Source organism: Rutidosis leptorrhynchoides, chromosome 3 (assembly GCF_046630445.1).
Source record: "Rutidosis leptorrhynchoides isolate AG116_Rl617_1_P2 chromosome 3, CSIRO_AGI_Rlap_v1, whole genome shotgun sequence".
Lineage (NCBI taxonomy): Eukaryota > Viridiplantae > Streptophyta > Magnoliopsida > Asterales > Asteraceae > Rutidosis > Rutidosis leptorrhynchoides.
The window spans coordinates 544,294,678-544,313,210 of NC_092335.1; the positions used below are offsets into that span (position 1 = coordinate 544,294,678).

The window sequence follows — 18,533 nt, forward strand, 5'->3', positions numbered from 1 at the left end:
AATTTCTTGCAACAAATTAAAGCATTAAATGAGTATGAAAAGAGTAAGTGTGAAGAGAATAAGCCTAAGGAGTAATTCCGTAAGAAGAAAAGAGACGCGCAAACGAATCTATAATCAAAACTACCTATCCCTTTATATATGTTTATTAGGACTATATTATGTCTAAGTGTTTTATTGTTTAATTGCTTTAAATATGATTGTAAGAGCAATATAGCTCCTAAGTGTTTAAATGGTTAATTGATGAAGAGTTATTAATAAAATATTATGTTCGTATTATTTTTATTTGTTATTTAATATTTTGTCAAGATACTTATTCAATTCAAAGGAAGTCGGCAAAAGTGCTCACAAATCGTTCTATGATCCTACAAATTAAGTAACATCACTCTTTCCCTTATTTTTAATTATGTCCTTTATTTATTTATTTATTTCATTCTTTATTGTAATTGCAATGCGGACATTGCATAATCTAAGTGTGGGGAGGGAAGTGATTAATCACTTAAAAGATTATAAAAGATACTGTCAAAGTTTTTCCGAAAAAGTTGAAAAATGGGAACAATTTTAAATTTTTCAAAAATATAAATTCTTAGTCAAACTTATGTCTTTTTACTAACTTAATCTTAATGATAATAATAGAACTATTCTCAATTTCGAGATCGGATTACTTGTTTAAGATAAGAAGTTAAAAGCCAAAAATTGTGAAACGAGTGCAAACTTATAGCCACTACCATATGGCATAAGAAGCATGGACCACTGAGGCAGCAAAAGAGTCCTAAATAAGGGTCAATTTAAATTTATTTGCCAAATGTAAAGCTAAAAGCTAAGCATGAAAGCAAAAGAAATGAAAATGAAAAAGAGTCCAATGAAGGCCAACAAAAGAAAAGAGTTCCAATGAGAACCATACACTTCTTAAAGTTAGAAAACAAAATAGTCTAATGATGACCAAACTGTATAAATTTGACTTAATAACCATTAGGACTACTTGTAATCCTTGGTCTAGTTCAGACTAGTTCTTGCGAATAATAAATACTAACTTCGAATTAAGACATACTTTTGACTTTGCAATTTTGCTTTAAATACCCATGATATAATTTATAAGGTTTACTTGAGGATAAGTGAAGGTTTAAGTGTGGGGAATTTGATAACTCCTAAATTATACAGTTTTTTGATAACATTTTGAGGAGTTATCTTAGTATTTTTCAGTCATTTTGATGCTAAAACACACTAAAATGGGTAAAATGGAAAAAAGATATTTCTAATGATTATGTCCAAGTTATGTATTAAACAGGATCAAAAATAGAGAAAATTGCAAATTGGCTAGATGAAGCCGCCGGCATGGTGATGATGAAGCCGCCGGCTTGGTGCTGAAAGTACCAAAATGTTCCACAATCGATGTAAAATTGAAAGAACTTGTTGATCAAGAAAAAGGCAAGGAAGCCGCCGGCTTCCCAATGAAGCCGCCGGCCTGGTTGACACGGTTTCTCAACTTATCGACCAAGTTCAAGTAAAAATGGAAACAAAATCAAGATAAAATCAGAAAGATTTGGCGAATCAAGTGAAGCCGCCGGCCTGGCCTGAAGCCGCCGGCTTCAGTATGACGGTTACAAAGATTTTGCTTGCGGATAAAGTTTAACTTGCATGAGGAGTCACCGACTCAAGGCAAGATGCCGGCTTCCCACTGAAGCCGCCGGCTTGGCCACCACCCCAGAATTCTATAAATTAAGGCCTCTGGTCTCAGTCTTCATATGTTCAAAAGTAGATAGTTTTTCCAGATTTTGTTAGGTCATTTTTAGGGGTTTTCTCTAAACCCTTAGGTTAGATTTACTTTTTTTAATCAAGATTCAAGATTTAATTCAAGTCTTTTTACATCTACCTTCTTTTTGAGGTATGATTCTATCCTTATTTTATTGTTTTATCTATTTTATTTACTGTATTCGTTTCTGTTCGTCTTTTATTATGAACTAAACGTTCATAGTGATTACATGGACGAAAACTCAACTTCATCTGGGAGTCAGATGAAGCCGTCGGCTTCACCCTCAAGCCGCCGGCTTGGAGTGAAGGAAGCCGCCGGCTTCGTGCTTTATTCTGTGCAATTTCTGGTTCTTTTCCAGATCTGTATGGTTGAGTTTCTGTAATGATATTTGAATTGTTTTGAGTCTGTTTTGTTTGACTATACTTGTTTGCCATGCTTAATGATTAAATAACATGATTTTAGGGTTGATTAGTCCTTGATCCGATAATCTATTATTCGATTCATGCTACTTGTTTAGATCTAGTCCATCAAACTTGTTAAATTGAATTGCATGCAACTAAGTTAAAGAACTTAATAGTGATAAACTTATTTGATTTAAGTTACGCTTATATAATAGAAGTTAATATTGTTAGGCTTAATCGAAGAACCTTCGTTTGGATTTGTTTAATTAATGATTGCATGAAAACTTAGTAGTAATTGACTTTCAGCTAGTAACTTGAGTTGATCTACTTGGTGTTTAATAGCTTATACAATTTGTCAGTCTATTTGCATATTGATCCTCATCACAAGATTGGTATGTATCATGTAATTGAATTGAACATGAAGAATTAAGATGTTAGTTATGCACATCACATATCTAGCATATGCTTTAAGTCCTGCTTATTAATTAATATGCAACACTTGTCTTAACCTTCTTAGGGATAATAATTGGTCTATGATTATTATCTTGATTTGTGTTAATATAAGTTATGAAACTTATCTAATATGATTCCCGTATGAATTAATTGTCCATGTAATCACTTGTATCTTTACTTGTATCTTTATTTGTATTTTATTTTATTTTATTCCTTATTTTGTTTTGTTTATCTTTAAAAGCAAACTCTTTCCTAAGAGATAAATCTATCCCATAAAAGACATAAAAATATATCTTTAGTTCTTTAATAAGAATTAAATAATAAAACAACTCTTATCCATACCTAGCACTTCCTTAGGACGATAACCTAAAATACTACCTCTGATCGGGTTTTGTTGCTCGTTAGGGTGTTAAAAGTGTAATAATAAAGGTTATATAAATTTAAAAGTTTGAATGGCAAATTAAGCACTGCACACTTTTGCACATCAGGTATCTAGAAAGAAGAAAACTGTCAACAATGCGTTTCTCATGGCCTCGAGAATGAGCAATCTCCTCACCAAAACAACTCGAGCACTGATATCGCTCCATTTATATATGTTTTATTTCGCGATATCTACCTCACTTTGCTCGGTTTATGACTATCTTGGAGCCTATTTTGTGTGCTATTGAGTTAAATGGTAAATTAAGGGCTAAGGAGTTGATTTGGTGTAAAATTGACCAAATCTTGGGCAAAATTGACTAAGGAAATGGTAAGTGGAGAATCAGCATCAAAAGCGCCGCTCCTCATTCAAGAGCGCCGCTCCTGTGAGCCAAAAGCGCCGCACCAACTGAAAAAGCGACGTTCTCATGAACATTTCAGTTCCATTTTCCTCCAGTGAGCAAAAGTGCCATTCCTACAGTGAAAAGCGTCACTCCTATTCAGCCGAAAGCGTCGCTCCTCAAAAAAAGTGTCGTCCCTGTTTAGAGCTAAAAGCGGCATTCTTGATCAAAAGCACCGCTCCTCATTAAAGCCAAAAGCGCCGCTCCTGACCAAAAGCAGCGCTCCTGTCGGTGTTTCAGCCCAGATTTTCAGCACTATAAAAGGAACGAGATTAGGTCATTTTTCATATGCATCTTAGGGAGCAGCTGCTTAAGGCCCGAATTTCACATACAAAACCCTAATTTCATCATCCATTAGTGTTTAAGGCTGGATTCAAGGAAGCTAGCTCAAGATTCATCATTGTTTAGCTTAGATCTTCATCTTGTTTACATTTTTGGTTGTAATCTTCACTTTACTTTTCATATTTTGCATTGATTACTTGTAATAACTTGAAGATGATGATGATTTACATTTCTATGCTTATTATTAGTTTAATTTTAGCTTTGATTGGCTAAATCTCTTGTGTTTTCTTATCTATGAATCTCTAATGCTAGTGTTTGCCCCAAATCAATTGATTATTGTTGTTTAAATGAATTACATGATCATGTGTTGTTGAGTTAGCTAAAGATCCATTGCTATAAGTTTGTTTTAGGCTTACTTTGATTACATATGTTGTGTAGCTCTGTTAGTGATTTGAGAAGTGAATCAATATGTGCTTCAACACCTTAGGTGATCTAGACAAATAGATTAGGAATTGCAAGTGATTGTGTTCTTGATATAGGTTGATTTTGATGATGGCCTCTAGTCAACATAGTAATGCCGATTATCTTAAGTGATTTCGATAGTTGGGGGTTTTAAGTGATTTCAACCCACGCTCAATCTCAATGACCAAATCATGCTTAACTCAATCTTAGGATATAAAGCTTATGTGAATTCGCGGAGTATTATTTGATTTAAGGTTTAGTAGTGAAGCTAAATATTTAATAGTTCAACAACTAATGAGATAGCAAAATAGGCAAAACGGGGCAAGCCAAGCATAGAGAGGATTAGATAAGTGAACACGTCTTAGTTAATTTGTTTTAAGTCTTAATACTTCACTACTTATTTCTTGCTACTAGTTTAATTGATAAATTTAGGTTTGTTTAATTGCGCAAGTTTTAGTTGTTAGTTGATATCAATTGAAACCCCACCCCCCCAATCAAACAAACCCTAGGACAATTGATAGTTTCAAATATCCAACTTACACCGCTTCCCTTGGGACGAACTTGATAAGAATACTTACATTAAAGTGCTATAATAACCGGGTTCTAAGTGCTCATTAGTTGTGCATGCTTGATTGTAGTGTTTGAATCAAATATAAATTTAGAGGGTAAAAGATGTATATCGCACAAACGCATCACACTTTCTTGGTGCCGCTGCCGGGGATGCGGTTAGCCTAGTTGGTTATTTGGTTTAAACTTTTAATTGTTCGATCCTTTCATAGGGGTTTACCCTTACGGAAGTTACTTTTCGCATTTTATATTATTATTTTCGTTTGGAAAACCGCTTGTGTTTGTGTTGTGATTGAAGGATAGGTACCTTTAGTTTATGAAAACAAGGTCTCACAAGGATCAAGAGTTCACACATCCATTCTCCGATCCGGAAAGACACGTGCACGGTGTTTATAATCATAGAGAAGAAAGGGTACTAAGAAAGAATTTCGAAGCTTTGCCATTTTGTTTAGAAGAGATGGATCCAAACGGTAATCCGATTCACGATGAAGAGGGCAATCCTAATGGTCCTCCGGTTAATCAAGAATTATTGAATGATCCAAACGACACACCAATGTGGAACGCTAGATTAGTTGCACCAACAATGATAGCACCGGCTATTACAAAACCACCAATTGAAGCAGATAATTGGAAGATTGAGGGTAACTTTTTCACGTTGATCAAGGATAGATACTTTCATGGTTTGATAGATGAGAATCCGTTCGAACATATTCAACACTTTAATTATCTTTGTGATATTTACAAAACCAAAAACGTCACCGGTGACGCTTTTAAGCTAAGGGCACTTCCCTTCACACTTCAAGGAGACGCAAAAGCTTGGATGCGAAGTTTACCATCCGATTTCATAAGGTCTTTTCAAGAATTAACAAATGAGTTTATCAATCATTTCTTTCCACCGTCAAAAGCATAGCGACTTAGAATGGAGATTAATGGGTTCACACAATAGGGTGATGAGAGTTTGTATGATGCATGGGTTCGATTCAAGAAGCTACTAAGAGCTTGCCCACCGCATGGTTTGACGAAGAAGGAGTATATCAACACATTCTATCGGGGTTGTAATACTTTTACGAAGCAATATCTTGATTCTTCATCCGGTGGGGTATTTATGTACAAATCACCAAATGCGGCCGAAATTATGTTAGAAGACATCTCAGTCAACACGTATGAATGGGCACCTTCACCGCGAGATTTGACAAGGAAAAGTGTAGCACAAGTCGAGAGTGATACTGGGCAAGTGACGCTCGCAAGCTTGAACAATCAATTTCAAACATTTGGGAAAGAATTGAAGAAGATTCAACAAACGGTAGTTGTAATGCAAGTAGGTTGTCAACGATGCGAGGGTCCACATCTCACGAAGAATTGTCCTCAAATTACTCAATGCAATCATGTTGATCTAGATGATATTCCCATGAATTCGGATGCTCATGTGAACTACGTGAGTAATCAAAACTACCATAGGGGAGGAACATCTAACCAAAGCTACTACAATCCTAATCAAAAACAAGTATAATTCAACAACCAAACCAATACACCACCCGGATTCACAAACCAAAACTGAAATTAAGCTCACAACAACTATAACCAAAACCAAAACAACAATTTCCAATACCAAAACCAACAACCTTACTACAACCAACCTTACAACAATCAAGCCAATTCGAATTATCAAAACAACCAAGGTTTAGCCAATCACAAAATAACCAAGGTTACAATCAACAACCTCAACATAACAATGAACAATCCCAACCCTCGAAGAGCTTAGAAGAAATCATACAAAACTACATCAAGAAATTAGAATCAACCGAAGCTTTTCTAATGAAAGAGAATGAATTCTTAAAGCAACAAATTCGAAACCAACAAGCCTCATTCCAAAACCTTGAGAGTGCCATTGGATGACTTTCAAATCAAGTTGCTGAAAGACCACAAGGAACTTTACCTTCAACACTCAAACCAACCCGATTAACAATTACAACAATAACCGTCAACACAATCAAAACCAACAACACAACAACTCAAGAGTGATTCCTATCGAAAGCACCAACCAAAACCCTAATAGCCCAAACCAAAATGAAAATGTCAACGCCATAACCACTCGAAGCGGTTTAACCACTCAAGGGATCGAAGATCCTCAACCACAAACCTTTATAACCCATGAACCACTACCAAGTTTCATTGAAGAGGATACTGGGGTTAGTAAGGAGAAGGGTAATGAAAAGGTCAACTCAGCTGAGGGTACGAGTAATGATGAATCGGGTAAGAAAAAGGGTGATGTGTCTTCAAAGATTATGAGACCGGTGCCATATCCAGAAGCATTAAAGAAGGACAAGTTGGCGGCTCAATACAAAAAATTTCAAGAAATGATGAAAAACATCTCGGTTAACTAACCTATCACCGATGTGCTTAAAGGAATGTCGAATTACGTTCAGTTCATCAAGGAGCTAATATCTCAAAGGGGTAAATATCATGACGAAATATCTTTCTTTTTCGAAGAGGAGTGCAACAAGATTCTTGCATCAAGGCTAAGGATTCCTAAGAAGTTAGGAGATCCGGGAAAATTTATTTTCCCTTGTAAGTTCGGTGAATCGGAAGTGTTCAATGCACTAGCCGACTTGGGTGCAAGCATTAACCTAATGCCCCATTCACTTTACGAAAGGCTTGGTCTTGGACCTCTTAAACCAACTCAAACTAGGATAAGATCGGCCAACCATTCGTTTGATACCGCTATTGGCATCGCCGAGGACATCTTGGTTAGCATTGACACTTTGGTGTTCCTGGTCGATTTTGTTATCATAGAAATGAAGGAGGACCTTAAAGTCCCCCTCATCTTAGGTATTGGCGACCGCCGACACCATCATCTTAGTACAATGCAACCAACTTAACATTGGATTTGGTGAAGAGCATGTGACCATCAATATTCAGGAAGCTATGAAGTAACCGAGTAACACCGATGATGATGAGTGCTATGCCTTTGACCATATTGAACTTTATGTGCATGATGAAATTGAAAAGCTTTTAAAGGTTGATACTTCGGAGTTTGACCAAACTTGTGATAATGAGATTGTGGACTTAGAGGCCGATTTTAAGGAATTGATGAATGTTAATGTTGATGATTTTGAAAGTAAAGATGAGACCATTCGGGAAGAGTCATTTGAGTCTATCCCTCATGAAGATAGATTCAGAATCAAGTCTTCATGGGAGGAGCCTCCAACTCTAGAGCTTAAAGAGCTCCTCGAACATCTTGAATATGCATATCTTAAGGAAGAAAACCAACTTTCGGTGATTATTTCATCGAAAATCACCCAAGACCAAAAGACCCGACTTGTCCCATTACTTAAGTCTTACCACAAGGCCATAGCATGGAAGACCACGAACATCCCGAGGATCAATCCATCATATTGCACGCACAAAATCCTCACGAAGGAGAACTACAAACCGGTTGTCTAACGACAATGAAGACTTAACCCAAACATGAAAGAGGTTGTCAAAAAGGAAGTGATCAAACTTTTGGACGCGGGGCTTATTTATATAATATCTGACTCGCCATGGGTGAGTCCCGTCCAAGTGGTGCCCAAAAACGGTGGGACCACGGTGATCTTAAATGACCAAAAGGAGCTTGTCCCAACCTGAACCATTATGGGATGGCGCGTATGCATTGACTATAGACGTCTAAATGACGCAACACGAAAAGGCCATTTTCCACTCCCCTACATCGATAAAATGATCGAACATTTAAGCGGGAGAGAATTCTATTGCTTTCTTGATGGGTTTTCGGGATACTTCCAAATCCCGATAGACCCCGAGGATCAAGAAAAGACCACCTTTACATGTCCCTATGGTACATTTGCATATCGGAGGACGCCTTTTGGGCTGTGCAATGCCCCGGGGACATTCCAACGATGTATGCTTGCTATTTTCTCGGATATGGTTGAGGATACTATGGAGGTTTTTCATGGATGATTTTTCGATAATCGGAGATTCATTCGACCATTGTCTTAAAAATCTTGATAAAATGTTAACACGTTGTGAAAATGCAAATTTGGTTCTTAATTGGGAAACATGTCACTTTATGGTTAACGAGGGGATAGTTTTGGGACATAAAATTTCTAAGGCGGGGATTGAGGTTGAAAAGGCTAAAATTAGTGTGATAAAGGACTTACCTAGACCATCGGATGTAAAAGTAATCCGAAGTTTTCTTGGACACGCGGGATTTTATAGACGGTTCATAAAAGATTTCTCAAAAATCACCCGCCCTATGACCAAATTATTAGAAAAGGACCAACCTTTCTTTCTTGTTTGATGATGAATGCATTGAGGCATTCAATTTGTTGAAGGAAAAGCTAGTTAAACCACCTATTCTTATCTCTCCCGATTGGGACAAAGACTTTGAATTGATGTACGACGCGAGCGATAATGCACTAGGTGCGGTTCTTGGTAAAAGAGTTGACCAACACTTTAGTCCGATTTACTATTCAAGCAAAACCCTAAATGGGGCCCAATTGAACTACACCACTATCGAGAAGGAGCTTCTTGCGGTAGTATTCGCTTTTGATAAGTTTCGATCTTATCTTGTACTTTCAAAGACAACCGTCTACACGGATCACTCCGCGCTAAATTACCTTTTTCAAAAGAAAGATGCCACGCATCGTTTGATTCGTTGGGTGCTACTTTTGCAAGAGTTTGATATAGAAATTAGGGATAAAAAGGGAGCCGAGAATGTGACGGCCGATCATTTGTCAAGGTTAGACAATCCGGGACTCCAACCTTTAGATGAGACCAAAATTCGGGCCACATTCTCGGATGAACATTTAATGAGAATTGACCTAGTTTATGAAGTCCCGGTTTGCCGACTATGCAAACTACTTAGCGTCAAATGTTTTACGAAAAGGTATGTCCTACCAACAAAAGAAAAAGTTTTTCAACGAATTACTATATTATTTTTGGGATGACCCACACTTGTTCCGCGTTGGGGCGGATCAAGTGATTAGAAGATGCGTTTATGGGCAAGAGGTTCGGGATATTTTAAGAAGTTGTCATAGTGGGCCAACGGGAGGCCACTTTGGTCCGAATCACACCGTGAAAAAGGTGTTAGATTCGGAATTTTGTTGGCCCACTATCTTCAAGGATGCACATGATTTAGTTAAGCGATGTGATTCATGCCAAAGGTCGGGATCCATCTCCAAGAGGGATGAGATGCCCCAAACTGGCATTTAAATATGCGAGGTGTTTGATGTATGGGGTTTAGATTTCATGGGACCATTCCCGAACTCGAATAAGTGTGTTTATATTTTGGTGGCGGTAGATTATGTCTCGAAATGGGCCGAGGCTAAAGCCTTGCCAACAAACGATGCGAGAGTAGTTGTTAAGTTTTTAAAAGGGTTGTTTGCTAGGTTTGGTGTGCCAGAAGCATTGATCTCGGATCGAGGGACACATTTTACTAATAGTCTTATGGAGAGAGTCATGCAAAAATATGGTGTAAACCATCGTTGTTTGACCCCTTACCATCTCCAAACTAGCGGTCAAGTTGAGAATACTAATCGGTCCTTAAAAAGGATTTTGGAGAAGACGGTTAGTAATAACCCTAAGATTTGGTCAACCAAACTAGATGAAGTATTGTGGGCATTTAGAACCGCTTATAAGTGTAACATCCTCAGATCGGGCCTAGACGTAAGATGACTATTTTGCCCTTAGGCATAACGGTGTGGTTAATTATGCTTTTATTTTAATATTATGTTTATTGTTATTTTATTATTTGGTTAAGACCAGTTTGTGACAAGGGTCACAGAACAGGCTCGTTTATTTAATTTGGACTCCGTTAGGGCAGTCAAATTAAGTACGAAAGTTATCAGATAACTGGTAAATACCCGTGTGTGATGGGTTATGGTATTTAACATAAATATATAAGCAAGGAACCAGCCTTTTCTCACATTTTTCTTGAATCTTCTACACACACCGTACCTACTTCTCTTCTACTTTCAAACCCTAGATTCACCAAAACTTGTTGTTGATCTTTAATTTAGTTGGAGATCAGTGTCTAGTGATTTCTTGTGTTCTAACAAGGTATTAATCGTTCCAATTCGTGTTTGAATCTGTGTCAAAATGGCTTTTAAAGTTAGGGTTTTATTAAAGTAGGTTTTGATGTCAAACTGGTCTAATTTGATGTTGTTTGAGTATGAAATTTGTGGATTTAAGTCCCAAAAGGTTTTATGCAAGAGATGTAACCATTTTCAAGGTCAAAAACGAGTCCAAAATCGAGATTTGGTGAATTAGGGCTGCTGCTCGATGAACAGAACCGTACAGTTGCAGCTTGCAACCGTACGGGTACACGGTGCAACCGTACGGGTGCATGTGCAACCGTACGGATGCAGTGGTGTGGTGCAACCGGGCAGAAAGTGTGAAACCGTACGGATGCACTATGCAACCGTACGGATTGACTTGCAACCGTATGGATGCATGTGCAACTGTACGGATATAGATCAGTGATGCAGTTTTGTGTAATTTAGTTGTTTTCTAGCCGTTATGCTGTCCGCGTGACTTATGAGGATCAGGATATAAATTCTAAAAATGCATAAGTGTTAGGTGGACTTTTAGCGGCGCTTTTTGTGACTGATTTACGGTACTGTGCTGTTTTGTGTTAACAGACAGAAACTAACTTGATTTGCCTTATGTTCAGGTGATAAGGATAAGGAAGCCGTTCAGTAATAGATTATCTGAGCTAGTTGCTGGTATTCGGTGAGTGGGTCTATTTTCGGATAGAGTATTAAGTAGCTGACACGCTACTTGTTCAGACTCTTTATTATTATGTTTATGCCTTGTATGATTGCCATGTGTAGTTAGATATTGTCATGCTAGTTAGGACGATTGTATGACTGAATATCTGTGAAATTATGTGCGCACTGTTAGTTGGACACCAACCGAGGCGGCAAGGTTGGGAACCCACCGAGGCGGCAAGGTAGGGTTGATGTGAGTTCGACTGTGGTGTTGTGACCTGAATTTTTCCATGTTTATATATATATTAAATGAAATTGTTATTTACATGATTAAGTGTTTCCAACATATTAAGCAATCAAACTTGTTAAGACTTCATTAATTGAAATAGGTTTCATATAGACAATTGACCACCCAAGTTGACCGGTGATTCACGAACGTTAAAACTTGTAAAAACTATATGATGACATATATATGGTTATATATATAGTTAACATGATATTATGATAAGTAAACATATCATTAAGTATATTAATAATGAACTACATATGTAAAAACAAGACTACTAACTTAATAATTTTGAAACGAGACATATATGTAACGATTATCGTTGTAACGACATTTAATGTATATATATCATATTAAGAGATATTCGTACATCATAATATCATGATAATATAATAATTTAAAATCTCATTTGATATTATAAACATTGGGTTAACAACATTTAAAAAGATCGTTAACCTAAAGGTTTCAAAACAACACTTACATGTAACGACTAACGATGACTTAACGACTCAGTTAAAATGTATATACATGTAGTGTTTTAATATGTATTTATAAACTTTTGAAAGACTTCAAGACACTTATCAAAATACTTCTACTTAACAAAAATGCTTACAATTACATCCTCGTTCAGTTTCATCAACAATTCTACTCGTATGCACCCGTATTCGTATTCGTACAATACACAACTTTTAGATGTATGTACTATTGGTATATACACTCCAATGATCAGCTCTTAGCAGCCCATGTGAGTCACCTAACACATGTGGGAACCATTATTTGGCAACTAGCATGAAATATCTCATAAAATTACAAAAATATGAGTAATCATTCATGACTTATTTACATGAAAACAAAATTACATATCCTTTATATCTAATCCATACACCAACGACTAAAAACACCTACAAACACTTTCATTCTTCAATTTTCTTCATCTAATTGATCTCTCTCAAGTTCTATCTTCAAGTTCTAAGTGTTCTTCATAAATTCTACAAGTTCTAGTTTCATAAAATCAAGAATACTTCCAAGTTTGCTAGCTTACTTCCAATCTTGTAGAGTGATCATCCAACCTCAAGAAATCTTTCTTATTTACAGTAAGATATCTTTCTAATACAAGGTAATACTCATATTCAAACTTTGATTCAATTTCTATAACTATAACAATCTTATTTCGAGTGAAAATCTTACTTGAACTGTTTTCGTGTCATGATTCTGCTTCAAAAACTTTCAAGCCATCCAAGGATCCTTTGAAGCTAGATCCATTTTTCTCATTTCCAGTAGCTTAATCCAGAAAACTTGAGGTAGTAATAATGTTCATAACATCATTCGATTCATACATATAAAGCTATCTTATTCGAAGGTTTAAACTTGTAATCACTAGAACATAGTTTAGTTAATTCTAAACTTGTTCGCAAACAAAAGTTAATCCTTCTAACTTGACTTTTAAAATCAATTAAACACATGTTCTATATCTATATGATATGCTAACTTAATGATTTAAAACCTGGAAACACGAAAAACACCGTAAAACCGGATTTACGCCGTCGTAGTAACACCGCGGGCTGTTTTGGGTTAGTTAATTAAAAACTATGATAAACTTTGATTTAAAAGTTGTTCTTCTGGGAAAATGATTTTTCTTATTAACATGAAACTATATCCAAAAATCATGGTTAAACTCAAAGTGGAAGTATGTTTTCTAAAATGGTCATCTAGACGCCGTTCTTTCGACTGAAATGACTACCTTTACAAAAATGACTTGTAACTTATATTTACGACTATAAACCTATACTTTTTCTGTTTATATTCATAAAATAGAGTTCAATATTAAACCATAGCAATTTGATTCACTCAAAACGGATTTAAAATGAAGAAGTTATGGGTAAAACAAGATTGGATAATTTTTCTTGTTGTAGCAACGTGAAAATTGGTAACAAATCTATATTAATCATATCCTAGCTAACTTATATTGTATTATACATGTATTCTAATATATTATGTAATCTTGGGATACCATAGACACGTATGCAAATGTTTTGACATATCATATCGACCCATGTGTATATATTATTTGGAACAACCATAGACACTCTATATGCATTAATGTGGGAGTTAGCTATACAGGGTTGAGGTTGATTCCAAATATATATATACTTTGAGTTGTGATCTAGCCTGAGACGTGTATACACTGGGTCGTGGATTGATTCAAGATAATATATATCAATTTTTTTCTGTACATCTAACGTTGGACAACTAGTTGTAGGTTACTAACGAGGACAGCTGACTTAATAAACTTAAAACATCAAAATGTATTAAAAGTGTTGTAAATATATTTTGAATATACTTTGATATATATGTACATATTTGTTATAGGTTCGTGAATCGACCAGTGGCCAAGTCTTACTTCCCAACGAAGTAAAAATCTGTGAAAGTGAGTTATAGTCCCACTTTTAAAATCTAATATTTTTGGGATGAGAATACATGCAGGTTTTATAAATGATTTACAAAATAGACACAAGTACATGAAACTACATTCTATGGTTGAATTATCGAAATCGAATATGCCCCTTTTTATTAAGTCTGGTAATCTAAGAATTAGGGAACAGACACCCTAATTTACGCGAATCCTAAAGATAGATCTATTGGGCCTAACAAACCGCATCCAAAGTACCGGATGCTTTAGTACTTCGAAATTTATATCATATCCGAAGGGTGTCCCGGAATGATGGGGATATTCTTATATATGCATCTTGTTAATGTCGGTTACCAGGTGTTCACCATATGAATGATTTTTATCTCTATGTATGGGATGTATATTGAAATATGAAATCTTGTGGTCTATTGTTACGATTTGATATATATAGGTTAAACCTATAATTCACCAACATTTTTGTTGACGTTTAAAGCATGTTTATTCTCAGGTGAATATTAAGAGCTTCCGCTGTTGCATACTAAAATAAGGACAAGATTTGGAGTCCATGTTTGTATGATATTATGTAAAAATTGCATTCAAGAAACATTTGTCGATGTAATATATTTCTATTGTAAACCATTATGTAATGGTCGTGTGTAAACAGTATATTGTAGATTATCATTATTTGATAATCTACGTAATGCTTTTGAAACCTTTATTGATAAAATAAAGGTTATGGTTGTTTTAAAAATGAATGCAGTCTTTGAAAAACGTCTCATATAGAGGTCAAAACCTCGCAACGAAATCAATTAATATGGAACGTTTATAATCAATATGAACGGGACATTTCAGTTGGTATCCGAGCGTTGGTCTTAGAGAACCAGAATTTTGCATTAGTGTGTCTTATCGAGTTTGTTAGGATGCATTAGTGAGTCTGGACTTCGACCGTGTTTACTTGAAAAATGATTGCTTAACAAATTTTGTTGGAAACTATATATTTTTAACATGTGAATATTATGTGATATATTAATCTCTCAACGCGTTTGATATTATGTGATAGATATCTACCTCTAGAACAAGTCCCATTGACTCACCTAATAATAATGAAGAGTCAAACGTAAATTGGAATGATTCGTGGACTGATTCACAAGTTCCCGAAGAGGAACCGGAAGAAGAGTCGGAACCGGAAGAAGAATCGGAACCGAAAGAAGAAATAGAACCAGTGGGAGAAATAATAAAATGGTTAAGTAGAAGAAAATTCTCAACCAACCGACCAAAGTTAATTATGGTCAATGGTGTTTCCGCCAAGGAAGCAAAGTATTGGGAGGATTACCAATTCTCCGATGAATCGGATCCCGACAAGGATTCCGATGATGTTATAGAAATTACCCCAACACAATTTAATAAGGCAAAAGAGAACAATAAGGGAAAGGGCATAAAAATAGAGAAATTTGATTCCAAACCCGATGAACTATATATGTATCATCAACACCCGTATTTCTTAAGTTGTGACAATAACCCAGGAACCTCTAAACCACCAGGTTTTTCTAAACCAATGTGGAAAACGACGGCTCGTATTAGGGGAGCATCATATATCCCTAGAAACTTGGCAAAACGAACCAAAACCGAAGAAGAAGAAATGAGCGAGTCAGAATAAGATAGTTGTATTCGTGTGGTGTAATATATGTAATATAGTGTGCTTATGCTTTATGATATATGTAAAAATTGCTTGTATTAATAAGTATTTTTTTTATGAATCTAACTCTTGTCTATTTTACATTATAAAAACACAAAATGGATAGACAACCCAATATTTTAAGAGACCTACCCGGAGACATGATTGATGAAATCTTGTCTAGAGTCGGTCAGAATTCCTCGGCACAACTATTTAAGGCGAGATCAGTTTGTAAGACATTCGAAGAACGTTCCAAGAATGCCTTGATTTATAAAAGGCTTTCGTTTGAAAGATGGGGGATATCACATTGGGAAATCCATAAGTTACGATGTGTTTACTTTGACGCATATATTGCGGGGAACCCAAATGCTATTTTACGCAACGGGTTAAGAAATTATTTTGACTCAATATATCCGAATATAGGACTTCGTGATTTAGAAAAAGCGGCTAACATGCAACATAAAGAAGCATGTTATGCTTACGGGTTAGTAATGTTCGCTTCTCACCAAAGTGAGAACAAGAACATCGGGCTACAACTATTAAACAAAACGTTCCCACAAGTGACGGAGTCGGTAATTGGGGTAAGAAATGAGGTTTTAGGTTATTACGAGACTGTTGGTCATTACGTAACCTTCATCCTTTTGACGACGTTACAACACATTGTATTACTATCGGTCACAACGCTTATGTTCCACAAAACCAAGGATGGGAAGTGGTATTAGTAAAACCAGAATGCATGACTTGTTTCTGGACGTATGAATTACGTGTCTTTATTGCCTTTGCTGAACGCCTTATTTATTAACTAGAATTATCTTTGCAACTACTTTGTATCAAAGTTTTATGTGCTATATTTCATGCTATATGTAAAAAAAAGCGGTATTGTAAGTTTGCAAGTTATTGTATAAAGGTTTGAATATGATTTTTTTTTTTTTTGTAATTAGTTTTTCATATAGAATTGTAGTAGTTGAAATGGTATGTTAGCTACTAAGTATGAACTTAACGGGTAGGTACTACCCGAATTAAAGAGTATAAAACGCTAATATGAAGAAAGAGCTTTTATAAATAAGTTCATATTACGCTACGAAATACCATTGACTACTCTTGATATTCTATATGATTAACTCGTCTCATTTGACTATTTTGAAGGAAATGGCACCGACTACTCGACACACCGTGAATATGAATGAAGAGGAATTCCGTACCTTTCTTGCTTCAAACATAGCCGCAGTACAGGCTGCGCTACATACCAACAATAACCTTGGATCTAGCAGTACAGGAAATCGTGTAGGATGCACCTACAAAGAATTCACTGCCTGCAAACCTTTGGAATTTGATGGAACCGAAGGACCGATCGGATTGAAACGGTGGACCGAGAAGGTCGAATCGGTGTTTGCCATAAGTAAGTGTACTGAAGAGGACAAAGTGAAGTACGCTACGCATACCTTCACAGGTTCTGCGTTAACATGGTGGAATACCTATCTAGAGCAAGTGGGACAAGATGATGCTTATGCACTACCGTGGTCAGCATTCAAGCACTTGATGAACGAGAAGTACCGTCCCAGAACTGAGGTCGATAAGCTCAAGACAGAACTTAGAGGGTTACGAACCCAAGGATTTGATATTACCACGTACGAAAGACGATTCACAGAATTATGCCTATTGTGTCCGGGAGCGTTCGAAGATGAGGAAGAGAAGATCGACGCGTTTGTAAAAGGATTACCGGAAAGAATCCAAGAAGATATAAGTTCACACGAGCCCGCCTCCATATAACAGGCATGTAGAATGGCTCACAAACTAGTGAACCAGATTGAAGAAAGAATTAAAGAACAGACTGCTGAAGAGGCCAATGTGAAGCAAGTCAAAAGAAAGTGGGAGGAAAACGATGATAAGAATCACCAATACAACAACAACAGCAATTACAACAATAATCGCAACAACTATCCCAACAATCGCAACATCAATCGCAACTACAACAAACAGCCCAACAACAACAACAACAACAACAACAACAACAACAACAACAACAACAACAGCAACTACAACAATCATCCCAACAACAATAATAACCGCAACAACAACAACAATCAGAAGCAGCTATGCCAAAGGTGTGAAAAGTATCACTCGGGGTTCTGCACCAAATTTTGCAACAAGTGTAAAAGAAATGGTCATAGCGCGGCGAAGTGTGAGGTCTACGGACCAGGGGTTAACAGAACGAAAGGAACAAATGGTGCCGGAACGAGTAATGGCGGAGCAAGTAGTGTCGGAGCAAGTTATGCCAATGTAGTTTGTTATAAATGTGGAAAACCGGGCCACATTATTAGAAATTGCCCGAACCAGGAGAACACGAATGGACAAGGCCGCGGAAGAGTTTTCAATATTAATGCGACAGAGGCACAGGAAGACCCGGAGCTTGTTACGAGTACATTTCTTATTGACAATAAATCTGCTTACGTTTTATTTGATTTGGGTGCAGATAGAAGCTATATGAGTAGAGATTTTTGTGCTAAATTAAGTTGTCCATTGACGCCTTTGGATAGTAAATTTTTACTCGAATTAGCAAATGGTAAATTAATTTCAGCAGATAATATATGTCGGAATCGAGAAATTAAACTGGTTAGCGAAACATTTAAGATTGACTTGATACCAGTAGAGTTAGGGAGTTTTGATGTGATAATCGGTATGGACTGGTTGAAAGAAGTGAAAGCAGAGATCGTTTGTTACA

General features: G+C 36.3%; 1 non-coding gene across 1 annotated transcript; it reads right to left on the reverse strand.

Annotated features, from left to right (window-relative positions):
* Positions 1-5,643: 5,643 nt before the first annotated feature.
* On the reverse strand, positions 5,644-5,750 carry LOC139903752 (small nucleolar RNA R71). The gene has a single exon (XR_011778546.1). It is a non-coding gene; the product is annotated as a small nucleolar RNA R71 (small nucleolar RNA).
* Positions 5,751-18,533: the final 12,783 nt, after the last annotated feature.